The sequence below is a fragment of the Electrona antarctica genome (assembly GCF_951216825.1).
Source record: "Electrona antarctica genome assembly, chromosome: 21".
NCBI lineage: Eukaryota > Metazoa > Chordata > Actinopteri > Myctophiformes > Myctophidae > Electrona > Electrona antarctica.
Window position 1 is genome coordinate 15831861 of NC_136802.1, and position 16228 is coordinate 15848088.

A 16228-nucleotide genomic window follows, 5' to 3' on the forward strand; every position below is an offset into this window, starting at 1 on the left:
AAAACCCGTCCCCCTGAGTGGGGGAATTGTCTCGCGCTCCCCTTGGCCCCCTCACGACTGCGTATCCCCGCCCGCCTGCAGAGACTAATCTGACAGCACACTAATAGATGTTGTAATTAACATGGTGTCCAGCTATGAACTTTGACATTATCCCGCTGACAAGGTTAATACGACTATAAGGGGGAGGGATGTGTGGGTGGGTGGGGGTTGTACAAGACACATGTAGCCTACCACTTTGCAGATTGCTAAAGAAAAAAAAAGAGGGGAAAAAAAGTATTTAGTGACCAAAGGCCAGTACACGGCGGATGACGCACAAATGTGTGCGTGAGTCCCTCTTAAAGGGTATACTTTCTATGGCCCAAACAGTGGGTCGGGACCCATTTTGTGGGTCACAGAACAATTTTTGCTCGTCACAACGGCAATGTATATTTTTTCGGTGGGTAAATCGTGTTGAGCCAGTCAAAATCCCATTTTCTTTTGCTATACGAAAAAATAAAATATAAAAAGGATTTCAAAAGATTTTCCCCTCCTCAATTTAAAATAAAAAAATATTACATTATCATACATTTAAAAATCACACCCGTGTGAAGTGAGGGGCGCTATTAGCGCTAATATATTAAAGTCATGTTGATTAAGTGATGTAAAACAAACGGTGCCAACACAAACATTAAACGACATTAACAATAAAGAGACAATATGACGTAAACGACACATTATGACATGAATTTTCCCTTCATTTTCAATGCGTTTACTAAACAAACTTTGAACTAAAGACAAACATTAAACCTGTGTATAGAAAAAACAAACAAAAACAAACACAAGAAATCCCAAGAATAAAAAATATAATAAGTAGTGAAAATATAGAGCGTCGCAGTCCCGCCCCCTACCAGGGCCCAGGAAATGATTCTCCATTCATTTTCCTCATAGACATTTCAGAAAGTATTTATTTAAAGACGTTTACGCCACGGACAAAGCCAACTCTTGTCGTGACAAATCATGACAGCAAACACAATTTTTCGGGCCAATCAAAGAATTAGAAAGTAGAAAAAAACGGCAGGTTACAACACTTTTGTTGTTTTTCTTCTATGTAATTATTTGTTTGGTCCAAAATATTGTGTGTGTTGTCATGATTTGTCACGACTCGAGTTGGCTTCGTACGACGCTTAAAAGGTATTTAAATAAATACTTTTTGAAATGTCTATGGGAAAAATGCATTGTGATTCATTTCCTGTGCCTGGCGTCGTCATGAAAGGGGGCGGGACTGCGACGCTCTATAGCCGATCCAGCTCACAACGCGTCGCTTGTAGATAGGCAATTTGTTTTGCCAAAAGTGCCCTTTTAGGGCAGTGGTTTTCAACCAGTGGTCCAGGGACCACCAGTGGTTCTTGAGGGGGTTCCAGGCGGTCCCCAGCTAAATGATGGAGAGTTGGTAGGCAAATGGACCTTGATCTTTAACTCTCGAGTGTAAAAAGAAAAAAATATATTTTGATCACCACATCAATAGGCTCATTGATAGCTCAAATGCCGCATAAATCATGCATGGTCCTTGATATGAAAAGGGTTGAAAACTTTATGGCATTGACAATGACAACCCATACATCCAAACAGAAAAGTCAAATCTGATTGCATTAAACGACGTTAAAATTTGACACTCACTTTGACACTCGATTTGCCACTCACTTTATGCGTGCGCATACCCTCTATATCAGAGGTTCCCAACCACCGGTACATGGACCAGTGCAGGTCCGCGGGACATGTCCCATCGATACACGAGAAGGGAATCCCACGTTTTGCCGACCGTCACCAGGATTTGAAGAACTCGTCAGCGACGTGTCACAGTGGCCAGTGCACGCAACTTCGCCCGAGGTCGCTTCTCGCCCTCAGGCGTCTTACTGGTAAACTGCTTCGAGTCTGTGTTACTTCCGTGTTGCGTAGCATAACAGTGATGTCACTGTGGAATCCTTGGTATCTTTACCGTTCACATGTGTTTATAGAGCATGCAGCAGCAGCGTAATAACAACAAGCTGTAGCCTATTTTGTCACGCTCACGCTAATGAAACAAAACACTATAGGATTATTATTTCATTTCAAAACATTCAAGTATCAGAAGATAATGTAACCCAGGTAAAGTTTAGCCTGGCTCCAGCCCTGAATCGCTAGCCACGTGGGAAAAAAAATAAAGAAAAGTTTTGAAACTAAATGAAATTCAGGCTGAGGTGTCAGGCTCGGTAAAGTAATGTCACTCTGCATGTTTAACTAAAGTTTTCCACATTTTGAGGCGTGACCAACTGACGGGAAATGCACGATAGTCATGCGCCTTGAGGTTCCCATGTGTACTCTCTACTGCCACCATCTGGCGGAGTCAGGTTACGCCCAGATGACAGTAAAATGGCATTAACAAACGATCTTATAAAAACTGGTCAAACATTGGCCAAATTGTAGTGAAATAGGCAAATATTGTGATGAAAATATTTGTAGATGGGCTATTTTTGACCCCCCCCGAATAGCGAATAGGGATGCTGGGGTTCAAGACAAGTGCACCCATGCCTCCTCTACCGTGCGTGCGTGCGTGCGTGCGTGCGTGCGTGCGTGCGTGCGTGCGTGCGTGCGTGCGTGCGTGCGTGCGTGCGTGCACACCCGCGTGATTTATCTCACAACACTTGTTATGCAAAATTAAGCTTCCGTGAGCACCGGCCTTTACGACCGGCGCTTAAGAAAAGCCGGTCGTCGCGGCGGGGACGACAATGTGTGGCTGCGCGCCGCTCGCCATTATTTATGGCATTCTGGGATTAAAATGTATTTATACTGACGTGAATGTGAGACATACTGTACCATGACAATACTACGGCATGGGGGCTATTATGAAGCAGCCTGCCCGGCCCGCTCTGTGACCAACCATGAATATTAAAAGCAACATTATAAGGACGTAGGAGGAGAGGCATCAATTATGAGGATTATTGGCATGCTGAGTACATGTACTGTACTGTACTGTACTGTACAACAAAGGTAAACATGCAGCACGAGTGCACGACACACTGCCCGTCAGTGGTGCATGGAAAGTAACTAAGTACATTTAAGTACTGTACTTAAGTTGCAGTTTTGAGGTATTTGGACTTTACTTTACATTACTCCACTACATTTATTTGAAAACCTTAGTTACTCAGTCATTACTTTGTATATAGATTTTTATTATTATCAAAAAGCATGCATTAGGCTATACGTACATTCTTCAGCCCTGTACATTTCGGCCACTTGAAAATAGCAGCCAAACAGTATGCCTTTGAAGTTCAAAGGGATCAATCAAGCAAATTTTCCAGTCAATAATTATATCAAATTGAACTTTTGTTTTATTGAAAAAGTTACACTGTGTAGCTGTTTAAGTAAAACATTTGAGTAGGCCTACTTTTTCCGTCCTCCTCCCAGAGGCCCCCTGCAGTGATCCCAGACATCTCAGAGGCCCCCTGCAGTGATCCCAGACATCTCAGAGGCCCCCTGCAGTGATCCCAGACCTCCCAGAGGCCCCCTGCAGTGATCCCAGACCTCTCAGAGGCCCCCTGCAGTGATCCCAGACCTCCCAGAGGCCCCCTGCAGTGATCCCAGACCTCTCAGAGGCCCCCTGCAGTGATCCCAGACCTCCCAGAGGCCCCCTGCAGTGATCCCAGACCTCTCAGAGGCCCCCTGCAGTGATCCCAGACCTCTCAGAGGCCCCCTGCAGTGATCCCAGACCTCTCAGAGGCCCCCTGCAGTGATCCCAGACCTCCCAGAGGCCCCCTGCAGTGATCCCAGACCTCTCAGAGGCCCCCTGCAGTGATCCCAGACCTCTCAGAGGCCCCCTGCAGTGATCCCAGACCTCTCAGAGGCCCCTTTCCCACCGATTGGGAACCGGTTAATTTAATCCTATAAACAATGTATGGTTTTGCCGACTCAATTCATAATTAACGGTCCAATTTTGGAGGTCTGGCTCATGGACTAACTAAGAACCAAAAAGAACTGAACCGGTTCCCAACCGGTCCCATAGCAAGCCAAATGACGCCATGATGACGTTAGGACGACGTCCTCCGGTGACGTTCAGGACTAGGCCAGATCCCAGCCCATATGGGGATGATCTTTATGTCATTTCCAGGACGTCTTCACTGGTTGAAATAATATAGCTTATTCTGGGCCAGATCTGACTAGTTATGATATGACTTAAGTTGATCTGGCCTCGATCGGACTCTCTCTGATTCATCCAGGGACGTCCGACTTAGTGGGCCAGATCTGACTAGTCTTGGTTTGACTTGATCTGTCCCCAATGGAGACGTCACTAATTCGTCCAGGTCCTGACCGTGCTTGCTGGGGTGGAAAAGGGGCCTCTGTGCACCCGATTCGACTGTTATCAATAGACAAGACCGCAGTGATCACTTAGGATCAGTATGATTGTTTTCGACGAGTATGGGCATGCTCTGCCGACCCCGACAGGATTAAGGTTGGCGAACATGCGTTAATATTAGGACTGCGCTGCGACATGCTTGCGGTTAAGTTTAGGGGAGGGTATGAGGAGGCTTGTCGTCTTTAGTAGGCAGTAGACCAAAATGACAGGATTAAGGTTGGCGAACATGCGTTAATATTAGGACCGCGCTGCGACATGCTTGTGGTTAAGTTTAGGGGAGGGTATGAGGAGGCTTGTCATTTTCAGTAGGCTCCCAGCATGTCCAGTAGACCTGAGTAGACCGATAAGATCGGTTAACGTGTCATCAACGCCAATCGCAGCCAGTAGGCTCCAGACGAGCCGATCGGCTAGATAAGATCGGCGTAATAAGTAACCTACTGGGAATTATCGGTTGATTTTCGGTCGAAACGGCTGCTCTGTGTAACATTTTGACCAGAGTGATGAGTGAAGGTTCCTCCGACGTGGCCTGATGTGTGATTGATGGCTGCTGTACATGTTGGCAGTGCAGCAGAGCGCTGTGGATGAACACTGAGCGCCCCGTTGAGCACACAGGGGCTTACGCAGTGGTGGAAGAAAAGTACTCAATGCTGTCTGCAATATAGAAATACTCTGTAGTGTACAAGTAAAAGTACAAAAGTATTGTTGACATCAAAATGCACTTGAAGTATACCAAAAGTATAAAAGTGCAGAATGTCCCATTTCAAGTTTTCAAATGTATAATAATCTTCTCGGTCGGGCGGTCGGCATTTTTCAAATGGTCGAACTATAGCCTTTCAGAGTATTTCTACATTACAGTATACTATTCATACAGATTGTGAGTACTTTTTCCGCCACATGCTTACAGGTCCATTTGGAAAGTATCAATACTGCAATAGGCTGGAATTCAAAATGTACTTGAGTAAAAGTACAAAAGTATTGGCATAAAAGTGTACATAAAGTACCAAAAGTAGAAGTACTCCGTGTGCAGAATGTCTCATTTCAATCTTAAAAAAATAGCAGATCTACAAGCTCACATGCATCGTGGCACATTGTGAGCTTGTAGATCGGCTATTTTCAAATGGCCCAAAATGTATAGACTAAAGTGGTTAATGTATGTTTTCTAATAATAATCCAAATCTACAAAGTGACTAGTAACTAACGTTGTCAAATACGTGTAGTAGTGGAGTAAAAGTACAATAATTTGGATCCGAGATGTACAGTAATGGAGTAGAAGTAAAAGTATTGGAAATTGTAAGTACAACATTGTACTTAAGTAAGGGACCAGTCGAAATTTAGAAAAGGGGGCCCTGGAGGAAAATAGGGGAGGGCCATGTCTTCTTAATTTTAGTCAGAGGGAGGGTGAGCTAATTTTATTTCGAGTCCAAGGGAGGGTGATCCAATTTTGATAATAAAATAGTCCGGGTTTTATATATATATAATACTACAGCTTTTCTGAATTAAAGTACAACTTTGGTCAACGATACCCCTCTGTTGCTTTCACTTGGTTCTTCCCAACAGGACCGGTTTTCATTGTTCCCCGTGTCAATCATTGTGCTTGGCCTATCCAAGTGTGTAAGTACACACTACAACCCCCACTTTTCAATAGCTTCCATAGCTTGCTGTGTTAGGCGTTGGACTATGAGACCATTGTCCGTGTTGGCCGTGAGTTCAAGCCTCACAGCGGACAGTTTTTTTCGCGATTTTTGCGGTCACTTTATTTTCTCACATATTAAAAACGCTAGCAGATTAAAGTTAGGAATAAATAATACTCAGGTAAATGTGATATTAATTAATAGGGGAGGGTGATTCCTTTCTGTTTAATCACCTGGGGAGGGGACTGGATTTTTATTTTCATTCACAGGGAGGGTGATGGTATTTTATATCAGGACACATACATTTCCTCCAGGGGTACCCCTATTTAAATTTCGACCGGTCCCTAAATGTATGCTACTTAGTTACTCTCCACGACTGCTAATGGGAGACTTCATTCAACAGTTCCTCCATCCAATCAGACATGAATTTCATCATCATGTTATGCCATGTTTACACGTGCAAACATGATCTCTCCAGGGTATTACCTCATCATCTGCAACCAGTGCTGTTTATCAACTATTTACTTTGCTGCAGGCATTCACCAATCCCTGGACTTTATAATAAGCAAATACATTCAAAAGGGTATCATGTAGTTAAAGCTATCCTTTTGAAGTTATCCTTTGAAGCTATATCTTCTTCTTCTTCTTCTTCTTCTTCTCCGGTTTATTCCTTTTTTCCCTTTTTTTCACGTCCTTGATCAGGACCAGCACAGAGCAGTGGTTCTCAACCGGTAGTCCGGGGACCACCAGTGGTCCTTTAGGGGGTTCCAGGTGGTCCCCAGGCCCCAGCTAAATGATGGACAGTTGGTAACCAAAGAACCCTTATAGATCTTTAACTCTTGAGAGCACACTCAGAGGCAAATATTGTAGTCCTACTTTTTACTCCATTACAATTATTTGAAAACTTGAGTTACTATAGTTACTATACTTTTATTATTACAAAATGACTTCAGACATATACGAAAATAGCAGATCTACGCGCCGCGCGTAGATCAGCTATTTTCGGGGCGCAACCCTGCAGCACTCTTTAGCTAGTGGACATGCGGTGTATACGACATGGATTTCTAAACAAATATGTTCAACGCAAAACACTGTGTTCACGTTCAGGAGACTTGCTTCAGGAGAAGCAATTCTCCTGAATGCTGCCTACCGGCATGGCATGGAATGATGGAAAGGAGTGGCATTTGCATTTCTTTCACCATAGTAAATGCTGCATTCGTGGTCTGGAAAGGGCAGTTGTTTTACAGACGGGTAAAAGGACAGGGGCTGAAGCCCCTTTTGATGTGTGCACATCCCTGTCGTTGTGAGCTTGTAGCTATTTTCAAAGGATGTTTATACATTCTGTAAAATGAATACTTTTACTTTTGGTACTCCTGCCTAATCTAGTTGAATACCCTTGGCTGTCAGAGGTGTCACCAAAAAGATGACAAGAAATGTCTGTTACACAGCATGACATCACATGACCAAAGTCGGTCCCGGGAGCCAATCGTGGCACAGGGGCAATTTTTACACAAATTTGTACATGGCTTCCTTCCTAAAAAATCAATTATTTATGGCTCACCATGCAGTCAAGTCTAGACGTGAAATTCTGTGTGCTTTGAAATGAACCCTGACAGTATGCCGTTTCTCACTAGAATTTTAACGGCTTGTCTCATTCCCAAGATGTGAAGAAATGCTATATTTTCATTTTATCCAATTTTTAGAGAGACTTTTCACTAAAATCAGGAGTGCGTTGTATTTTGTAACGTAGGCGACATTGTTATTGTAAAGAGATGCAGCCAGTCAGCTTGGCAAAAATGTAAAAAATAATGAGAAGCAGAGTGGGTTTGAGGAAGTGACAATGAGGTGCTTTCATGGAATGACACATTGTGACATGTTTGTGCCTGCATGATGTGTGTGTGTGCGTGCGTGCGTGCGTGCGTGCGTGCTCAGAATCTTTACTCAAGTAAAATACCAGTAGAAATTCTCTGTAACATAAGTCATGTAACATTTCACTTACTTTACTCTTTACTGTAAAGATGCAAAAGTATTGGTACATCCAAATATACTTACAGTACCAAACCAATGTAGCCTACTCAAATATTTCACAAATGATTTGTCAAATCTTTTTTTCTCTCAAAATAGCAGATCTACAGGCTCAATGCATTGCAATGCTACACGCTTGTACATTGAAGAGAGCTTATGTGGACAATGTATGTTTGGTATTCATGACTTAACAAGTAATTACTTGCACAAGCAGAGCATGCAAGTAATGTTATCAGTCAGGTGCTACGATGCGTACTGTATGTCCCTTAGCAGCATATGATATGACGTCATATGCTGGCACGGTGCAGACCGTGCAGGTATGTTTTCCGTCATGCTACGAAGCGTATGTCCCATGACGTGATGAAGATATGTACCAATGTCCCTTAGCAGCATATGATATGACGTCATATGCTGGCACGGGACATACGGAAGCAGACCGTGCAGGTATGTTTTCCGTCATGCTACGAAGCGTATGTCCCATGACATATGAGCATATGACGTGATGAATATATGTACCAATGCCAGGGTATAATTGGTTATCGATGGTGACGTAACGATGACATGTTTCAGTGTCGGTTGGACTAAAGGTAATGCCCCTATGTATACATGTATGTAATCTGACACCACTGCCATAACAGGCATAAGTAATCATTACCATACTTCAAAATACTACTTTTTTTCCTCCAAAAGCAAGGTACATAGCAAATAGCTAAACCTAATAATTAAATATTGCAAACGTTCTTTCACAGAGAGGCTGAGATTTGAAAGTTTGTAGCGGTCTACAGTACTTGCACGCTCTGCTTGCGCACTAGTAGGCAATTTATGGCCTACTAGTGTGCAACAAGCAAGTAGGAAATCGACAGAGTGCAGTTCTAGTTATAACTAAATCTGTCAAATAATTGTAATGGAGTAAAAAAAAACATTTGCCTCTGAGGCATAATGGAATAGAAGTCTAATGTATCAAAACATGTAAATACTAAATAGTCAAGGAAAAATCACACCCGTGTGAAGTGAGGGGCGCTAATATATTAAAGTCTAACTCATGTTGATTAGGTGATGTAATGGTGATGTAAAACAAACGGTGCCAACACAAACATTAAACGCCATTAACAATAAAGAGACAATATGACGTAAACGACACATTATGTCCCTTTATTGTCAACGCGTTTACTAAACAAACTTTGAACTAAAGACAAACATTAAACCTGTATAGGAGGCACCCCTTAAAAACAAACAAACAAACACAAGAAATTAGAAATCCCATGAATAAAAAATATATAATTAAGAAGTAGTGAAAAAATCACACCCGTGTGAACTGAGTGGTGCAAGGTCTTATATAGCCTGATCAGCTGTGGTCTGACGTAATGTCAGTGACCATGGTAACCATGCTCACCTGTGCACGGACACGTACACAGGTACACAAACATACAGACAAAGCTGGTTGTTGGAGTGGTTTGCACCACTCAAAAATAAAAGTACGGTAACTTAAAATAGTACTTAAAAGGGAATACCACTGATTACCTATAACTTAGAGTTGTTGTGTGGAAAATGGAAATTCCCCCCCCCCCCCCCCCCCCGGAGGTCTACTTGGGGTCATGTGATCAGTGACATCACCATTTATATGTGTGGATACATGGGCTGTCAAGGCCAGAAAGTAGTTTTTGCCACTCAGTAGGCGTTCCCGCATAACTTCCAGGTATGATGATGACATATAGTCCAATGTTGAAAATGAGTGATAATCCCATTTAAGTAGTACTCAGAGTAAATGTACTTTGATACTTTCCGCCGCCGATGTCAGTGGGAGGTCAGGGACAGGAAATGAGGCGGCGCGTACGGACGGACCAGACTGCCGGTGATGTCCTGGGTGGCCCGCAGGGTGACAGCAGAGCTTAATCCATTGAGACCTGGAACGCATCCATGTCACGTTAGCGTTTAACCACATTAACCATTAACCCATTTTGGGGCGGGAACCCCTTTTGGTGTTTTAAACATTATGTTATAATTTAGCTATTGAAAAATAGCAGATCTACAAGCTCATAGCGCGCCACCGAGTGGCGCGCTATGAACTTGTAGGTCTGCTATTTTTGAAAAATCGTTAAAATGTGCCTCAAATCTTTCCGAAAATTGTCATGATTTAGATTTTTTTTTATTTTAATTTCGACGTCAGGCCTGAATGGGTTAATGACACATCATGGTGACAGACACCGTCAACGAGCGGAGCATGGGTGGGGGACGGGGGGGGACACTATGAGCAGGCGACAGCTTGATCACAGTACAGACTTCATGCACGCGTCTGTCCCAGGGACGTGCAGAGAATGTTAGAGAGGCAGCGGCTGAAATTCCCTAAAACAGTGGCTTTTATGCCACTCAGTAGGTGTTCCCGCATAACGTCCGGGTATGAAGATGATGTCACGACGTGCATATACCCTCTATAACACCCCCCCCCCTGGGGGTCAGTCGGGTCGAATCAGGTCTATATGGGTGCATGTGCCAGTGGCTAGCAGGCTGTATAGCAGGAGATGGATGTGGTTTCAGAGAGGTGCTGATGGGGGCAGGTCGCCTGATGCAGTAGCTACAACACTCCATCCCTGTCTTGTTGCTCCACTTGTTTGTGCAGCAGCAGCAGCTGCAGCAGCTGCAGCAGCAGCAACAAATCGTGAAGTATTCAATAATTATTAATGAAGCAAAGCAAAGCAAAGTTACTATATTTACCCAGGGTAACTGGACTAAGCATCAGATACTTGTTTACAGCCAGGCCCTGCTCATAGAACATTTCATGGTAGTGGTTCAATGCCTTGCTCAAGGGCACTTCAGCGGTGGTAATTTGAACGTGCCGGTCCGGGGATACGAACTGGCGACCTTCCGGTATCAAGACCGCTCCGCAAACCGTTCGGCCACCGCTGCCACTGACCGATGACCGGGTCATCGGTCAATAGGGGACTCAAGGAGACTCTTTGAGTCTCCGCCGGTCATCAAATTATTGGCTTAGGAATGTGACAAAAACAAACAAACAAAAAAATCTCCATAAATTCAAGGCTTCACGGGGTGTGTAATTGATAGAAAATAAGTTTTCGTTTAGGTGAACTACTCCTTTAAAAGCTAAAATCTATTCTCTCAGGCCTTTGGCTACTGGCTGTTGGATGGTTGGTTGTTTCTCTACGGTATAGCTTACATAAGAATTGTGTCTCTTGAAAGAAAATATAATAAAATGTAAGCTTATTATTATCATTAAACCGAGGGATACACACATTACGGAGAGTCTGTGTAATGCTGCTAAATTTGCCACTGTGTATGATACAAATACAATAATTAATGTAAACCACACATAATTAGCTGAACAATAGATTATGGGCAGTGTACGACTGGGCATAAATGCTTGTTTTCAAGGTTGTTTTTCAGCGCTGAATGAAAGCGGGGAGAGCGCAGTATCGTTAAAGCCACACATTGTTGAGTAAACTGAGCTTTCAAAGGCCTGCCACATCGTGACAAAAGAAACGCCAGGCTTTGTCTGCACATTATATGATAAGCCAATTCAAAACGACATAAAGGTGGAATGAAAGCTTTGACCCCACAACACCAAGGCTAAAAACACGCATTCGACGTCACAGCAGGGGCGACGCGTCCACTATACCAATGTCCGTGGTTTTTACAATCATTATATGGGCATTTGCAGAGCACATATAACCTTAAAAGGTTCTTATTTGTAGTTGAACATCCCAGCTTCACGATATTTTCACACTCTCTGTCACTGTACAGTAGGCATGTAACGATTCACTCAACTCACGATACGATTCGTATCATGATATGAGGTTCACGATACGATTTTTCACGATATTAAAAAAATATATATTTTAAAGAAAAATTACCGTTTTTTAAATTTTATATAATTTATCTTCCCCCCTGAGATGTTTTATTTAACTACATTGCAAAAGAAGTAGCATTACTTTTGACAGTGCAGAAACATAATTGCCTTCCTTGATGAGCATTAACGACCATCATCACCTGGGCACAGTCACAAACATAATTTCTCACCAAAAGCACTTGAATATGATGGAATATGACTAAAGCTCACATTTCACAATGTCGATTTTTTTATTTCAATGAATTCGAATGGATTCATATCGTCGGGATTAATATCGATACGATATATCGTTACATGCCTACTGTACAGCAGAGGTTCTCAACCACTGGTACTAGTACCACTGGTGGTGCTTGAGCGCACCTCTGGTGGTACAGATAGAGGAGACGCCCAAAAAAGGAGACAAAATACAAAAGTGAAATTAAATATGAACCCATTTTGACCTGGGAACGATTCTATAAATGTCTTCTAAATCCTGACAGTTTTCTGACAAATCTGTCAGCTGATGTCAGTCGGTCTTCGATTTTTCAAAAATAGCAGACCTACAAGCTCGTAGCGCGCCACTCGGTGGCGCGCTATGAGCTTGTAGATCTGCTATTTTTCAATAGCTAAAGCATAACATAATGCTAACAACAAAAGGGGTTCCCGCCCAAAATAGGTTAATATTACTACTGACCAAGCAATTGGTTGAAATAGGCTATATCCAATGCTGTAATGAGCATGACAGCACATCTAGCCGTTAATTGATTTGAGAACGGATTAATCACATTAGAAATATCATCAGTTGTGCTGATTAGTGATTAGACAGAGTTTTGTCAGAGCAGCTGCATTATTGGCTTATAGGAATGGAACAAAAAGGGCAGGGATACATACGCTCCTGTATTTTAATATCAGTTATTATGGTGGTACTTAGAGAGCCACATATTTCCTGAGGTGGTACTTCAGCATAAAAAGGTTGCACAGTATGTTACTGTATGTTTGAACTGCCCAACACAATAATAAGTATCTTATTAAACTGAATCCTATTTCTTGGGCTGTACAATTTCAAATTTGCATACCTTATACTGTAGGCCAGGGGTTCTCACCGTTTTTGGCCGGGGACCCCTGGAAATGATTTGGCAATGTCTCGGGACCCCCGCCCCGCCCCCTCCCGACCCCCAATATAAATTGACTGCTACAATAACCTTAACCCATTTTGGGCGGGAACCCCTTTTGGTGTTTTAAGCATTATGTTATAATTTAGCTATTGAAAAATAGCAGATCTACAAGCTCATAGCGCGCCACCGAGTGGCGCGCTACGAGCTTGTAGGTCTGCTATTTTTGAAAAATCGTGAAAATAGATTTTCTTTTTCTTTTTTCTTTTAAATTGGGGACCCCCTAAAATAATTTGGCGACCCCCCGAGGGGTCGCGACCCACGGGTTGAGAACCCCTGCGTAGGCTACATCATGTCTGTCGGGTGGGAAAGACCTCATAATGTCCAAAACTGTTACTTTTCGGAATTAAAATTATAAAAAATAAACAGCAAAAGCAGCAGGTCTATACAAGAACAAAACACGTCGCTTCGCACCACATTTTGAGCTTGCAGATCTGCTACTTTTATACTTTTGTGTGACGCTGTAGTATGATCAAGTAGGGTGTTAATCCACGACAAAACACAACAAGTTTAAATGTGGAGATAAGTGGTTTCTGCCCGACAGCAAAAATGTGATAAAAAAAATTGCTGGTCAAAGGTTTGTCTCTAGGGAGTGCGCATACAAAGTTTTACACAGATCGGTGCAGTTATAGGTAAAAAACACAAATGGGCCAGTTATAGCGCCATGGAGCGTATCATGACGGATGCCCTGGCAGACCATGAAGGAACTGTCAGTATAGGAGGCAGACCAATCACCAACCTCCGTTTTGCGGATGACATTGATGGGCTAGCTGGTGAAGAAAAATAACTTGCCAGCCTAGTGAAAAGGCTTGACATCACTTCCCGAGCCTGCCCTGGCAAAACTCAAGCCCATATGGAAAGACAAAAACATCAGTCTGGCATCATAGGTGAGACTACTGCGTTCACTTGTCATGTCAATCCTTCTCTATGCTTGTGAAACTTGGACTCTTACAGCTGAGCTACAGAAGAGAATACAGAGTATGGAAATGAGATGCTACAGAAGACTCATGGGTATCTCCTACACCCAACATGTCACAAACGAGGAAGTACGGCAAAAGATCAGCCAAGCCATCGGCCCACATGATGACCTTCTGACCACTGTCATAAAGCGTAAACTGAGGTGGTATGGACACATCACCAGATCCTCAGGCCTTGCAAAGACCATCCTGCAAGGCACTCTACGAGGTGGCAGGAGAAGAAAAGATGGGAAGATAACATCGGAGAATGGACACACTTGAAACTCATTGAGGCAATGAGAGCTGCCGAGGACAGAGAGGGATGGAGAGAGCTGGTCACCAGATCGTCTGTGGTGCCCCAACGACCCTCCGGGGTTACGGGATAGGTGAGGTGATAGCGCCACTTTTTTTAAGTGGCATTTCTTCGTCGGCCTAGTGGGAATGTGCATGCAAAATGTCCCTCAAATTGTACTCTGTGTTCATGATTTGAGTTTTGCAAAAATCAGCCTGATGGTGGCACTAAAACAGGCCGTTGTGGAAACATTGGGGCAGGGGTTCGTCGTTGGCATCCAGGGAGTGTGTGTGCACAGGGCTATAGCTGTACACAGACGGACAGACGGACGGACACGCGGACACACACATGGACGGAGTGCAAACCATACTCTCCCTATGCCTTTGGCCTGGTGGGGACAAAAAGAACACCATGCAGGTATACATTGTTTTTCAGTGCTGTCATATATATAGGTTGAAATGTTCTCTTGCCCAGACACAGAACTGAAGGCTAACTTGGACAATGCTGATCTACAAGCTCGGAATGCGACGCGTAGTGAACTTTTAGATCTGTTAGTTCTAAAGCTCCCCGTATCAGTATCAGTCAAAAGGGAGACATCGAAGAGGAAGGATGGATGGGGATGGATTCAACATATGGAATGTCAGAACAGGTTCTGACATATCCAATATCCATAGAGATCTAAGGGTTTGAGGTTTGAGGTCAGATGTAGAGTTGCTGGCCAATATTGATGATATATAGGGATCTCCATATGGGCTTAATTGCAACAGCAGGTGGCATTTACTATGACATCAGGGATCTCCATCCCTGATGATGTCACGTGATGTCACGAGACCTGGGCTTTATGGGGGCTTTCCCATGGGGATTTTGAGTGACTGACTGACGGACAGGAAATGTACGATTTCATAGTAAATGCGACCTGTGGTCGCAATAATATTAGTTGATAATTTGGCCAATTTTTGACTAGACCATTGCTGTGATCAAAATAATCAACAAACTATACTGTAGTATAGTTTATTGATTACTTTTTAACACAGCAATGGTCTTTTCCAACCATCTTTTGTTCTTAAATCATGGGGATCCCGACCCACGTGTTGAGAACCTCTGAGCTAGACAAGTTAAGTGGGCTATTAAGATCAATCAGGCCAGCTCTCCACACAGGCATACCACCTCTATGCCCCCCATTCCCTGCAAGTTGCAACCCACTTGGGTTGATGGGGTCAAAGTCTCATGCAGCTATAGGCGTTCAGAGATCTCTGCCTCTACTGATAAGCAGTGGTAGAAAAGAAAGTAACTGAGTGCATTTACTTAAGTACTGTACTTAATTAGACTTTTTTCCAATACTTTTACTCCTATATTCCACTACATCTCAGAGGAAAATATTGTGCTTTTACTCCAATACATTATTTGAAAATGGTTATTTTGTAGATTTTGATTATTATTACCACATTAACCACTTCAACCCTATACACATTTGCCATTTGAAAATAGCCGATCTACAGGCTTCACAATGCGTCGCAGCTATTTTCAAATTATTCTTATACATAAGAATAATTGAAATGGAACATTCTGGACAATGAGTAGTTTAACGTGTTGTACTTTAAGTACATTTGGATGCCAATACTTTATTACTTTTACTTGAGTAAATATTGAATTTCCGGACTTATACTTGTAACAGAGTACTTCTATAATGCAGTAGGCTATTGATACTTTTACTTAAGTAAAAGAAAAATGGAGTACTTTTTCCACCACTGCTGATATGTCTATAAATTGTAATTCAGAGTGGGCTCTAGAGTGGTGAGGAGGAATTATGATAGAATTATACCGTACATTTCCATTATGCTCTTCACATTCTGCCTTATGCGATGTCCAGTCAAGTACAGTACAGTATGTAGAAGAGTCGAGATGCCATGACATAGGGGGGCACGGTGGCACAGTCGGTAGT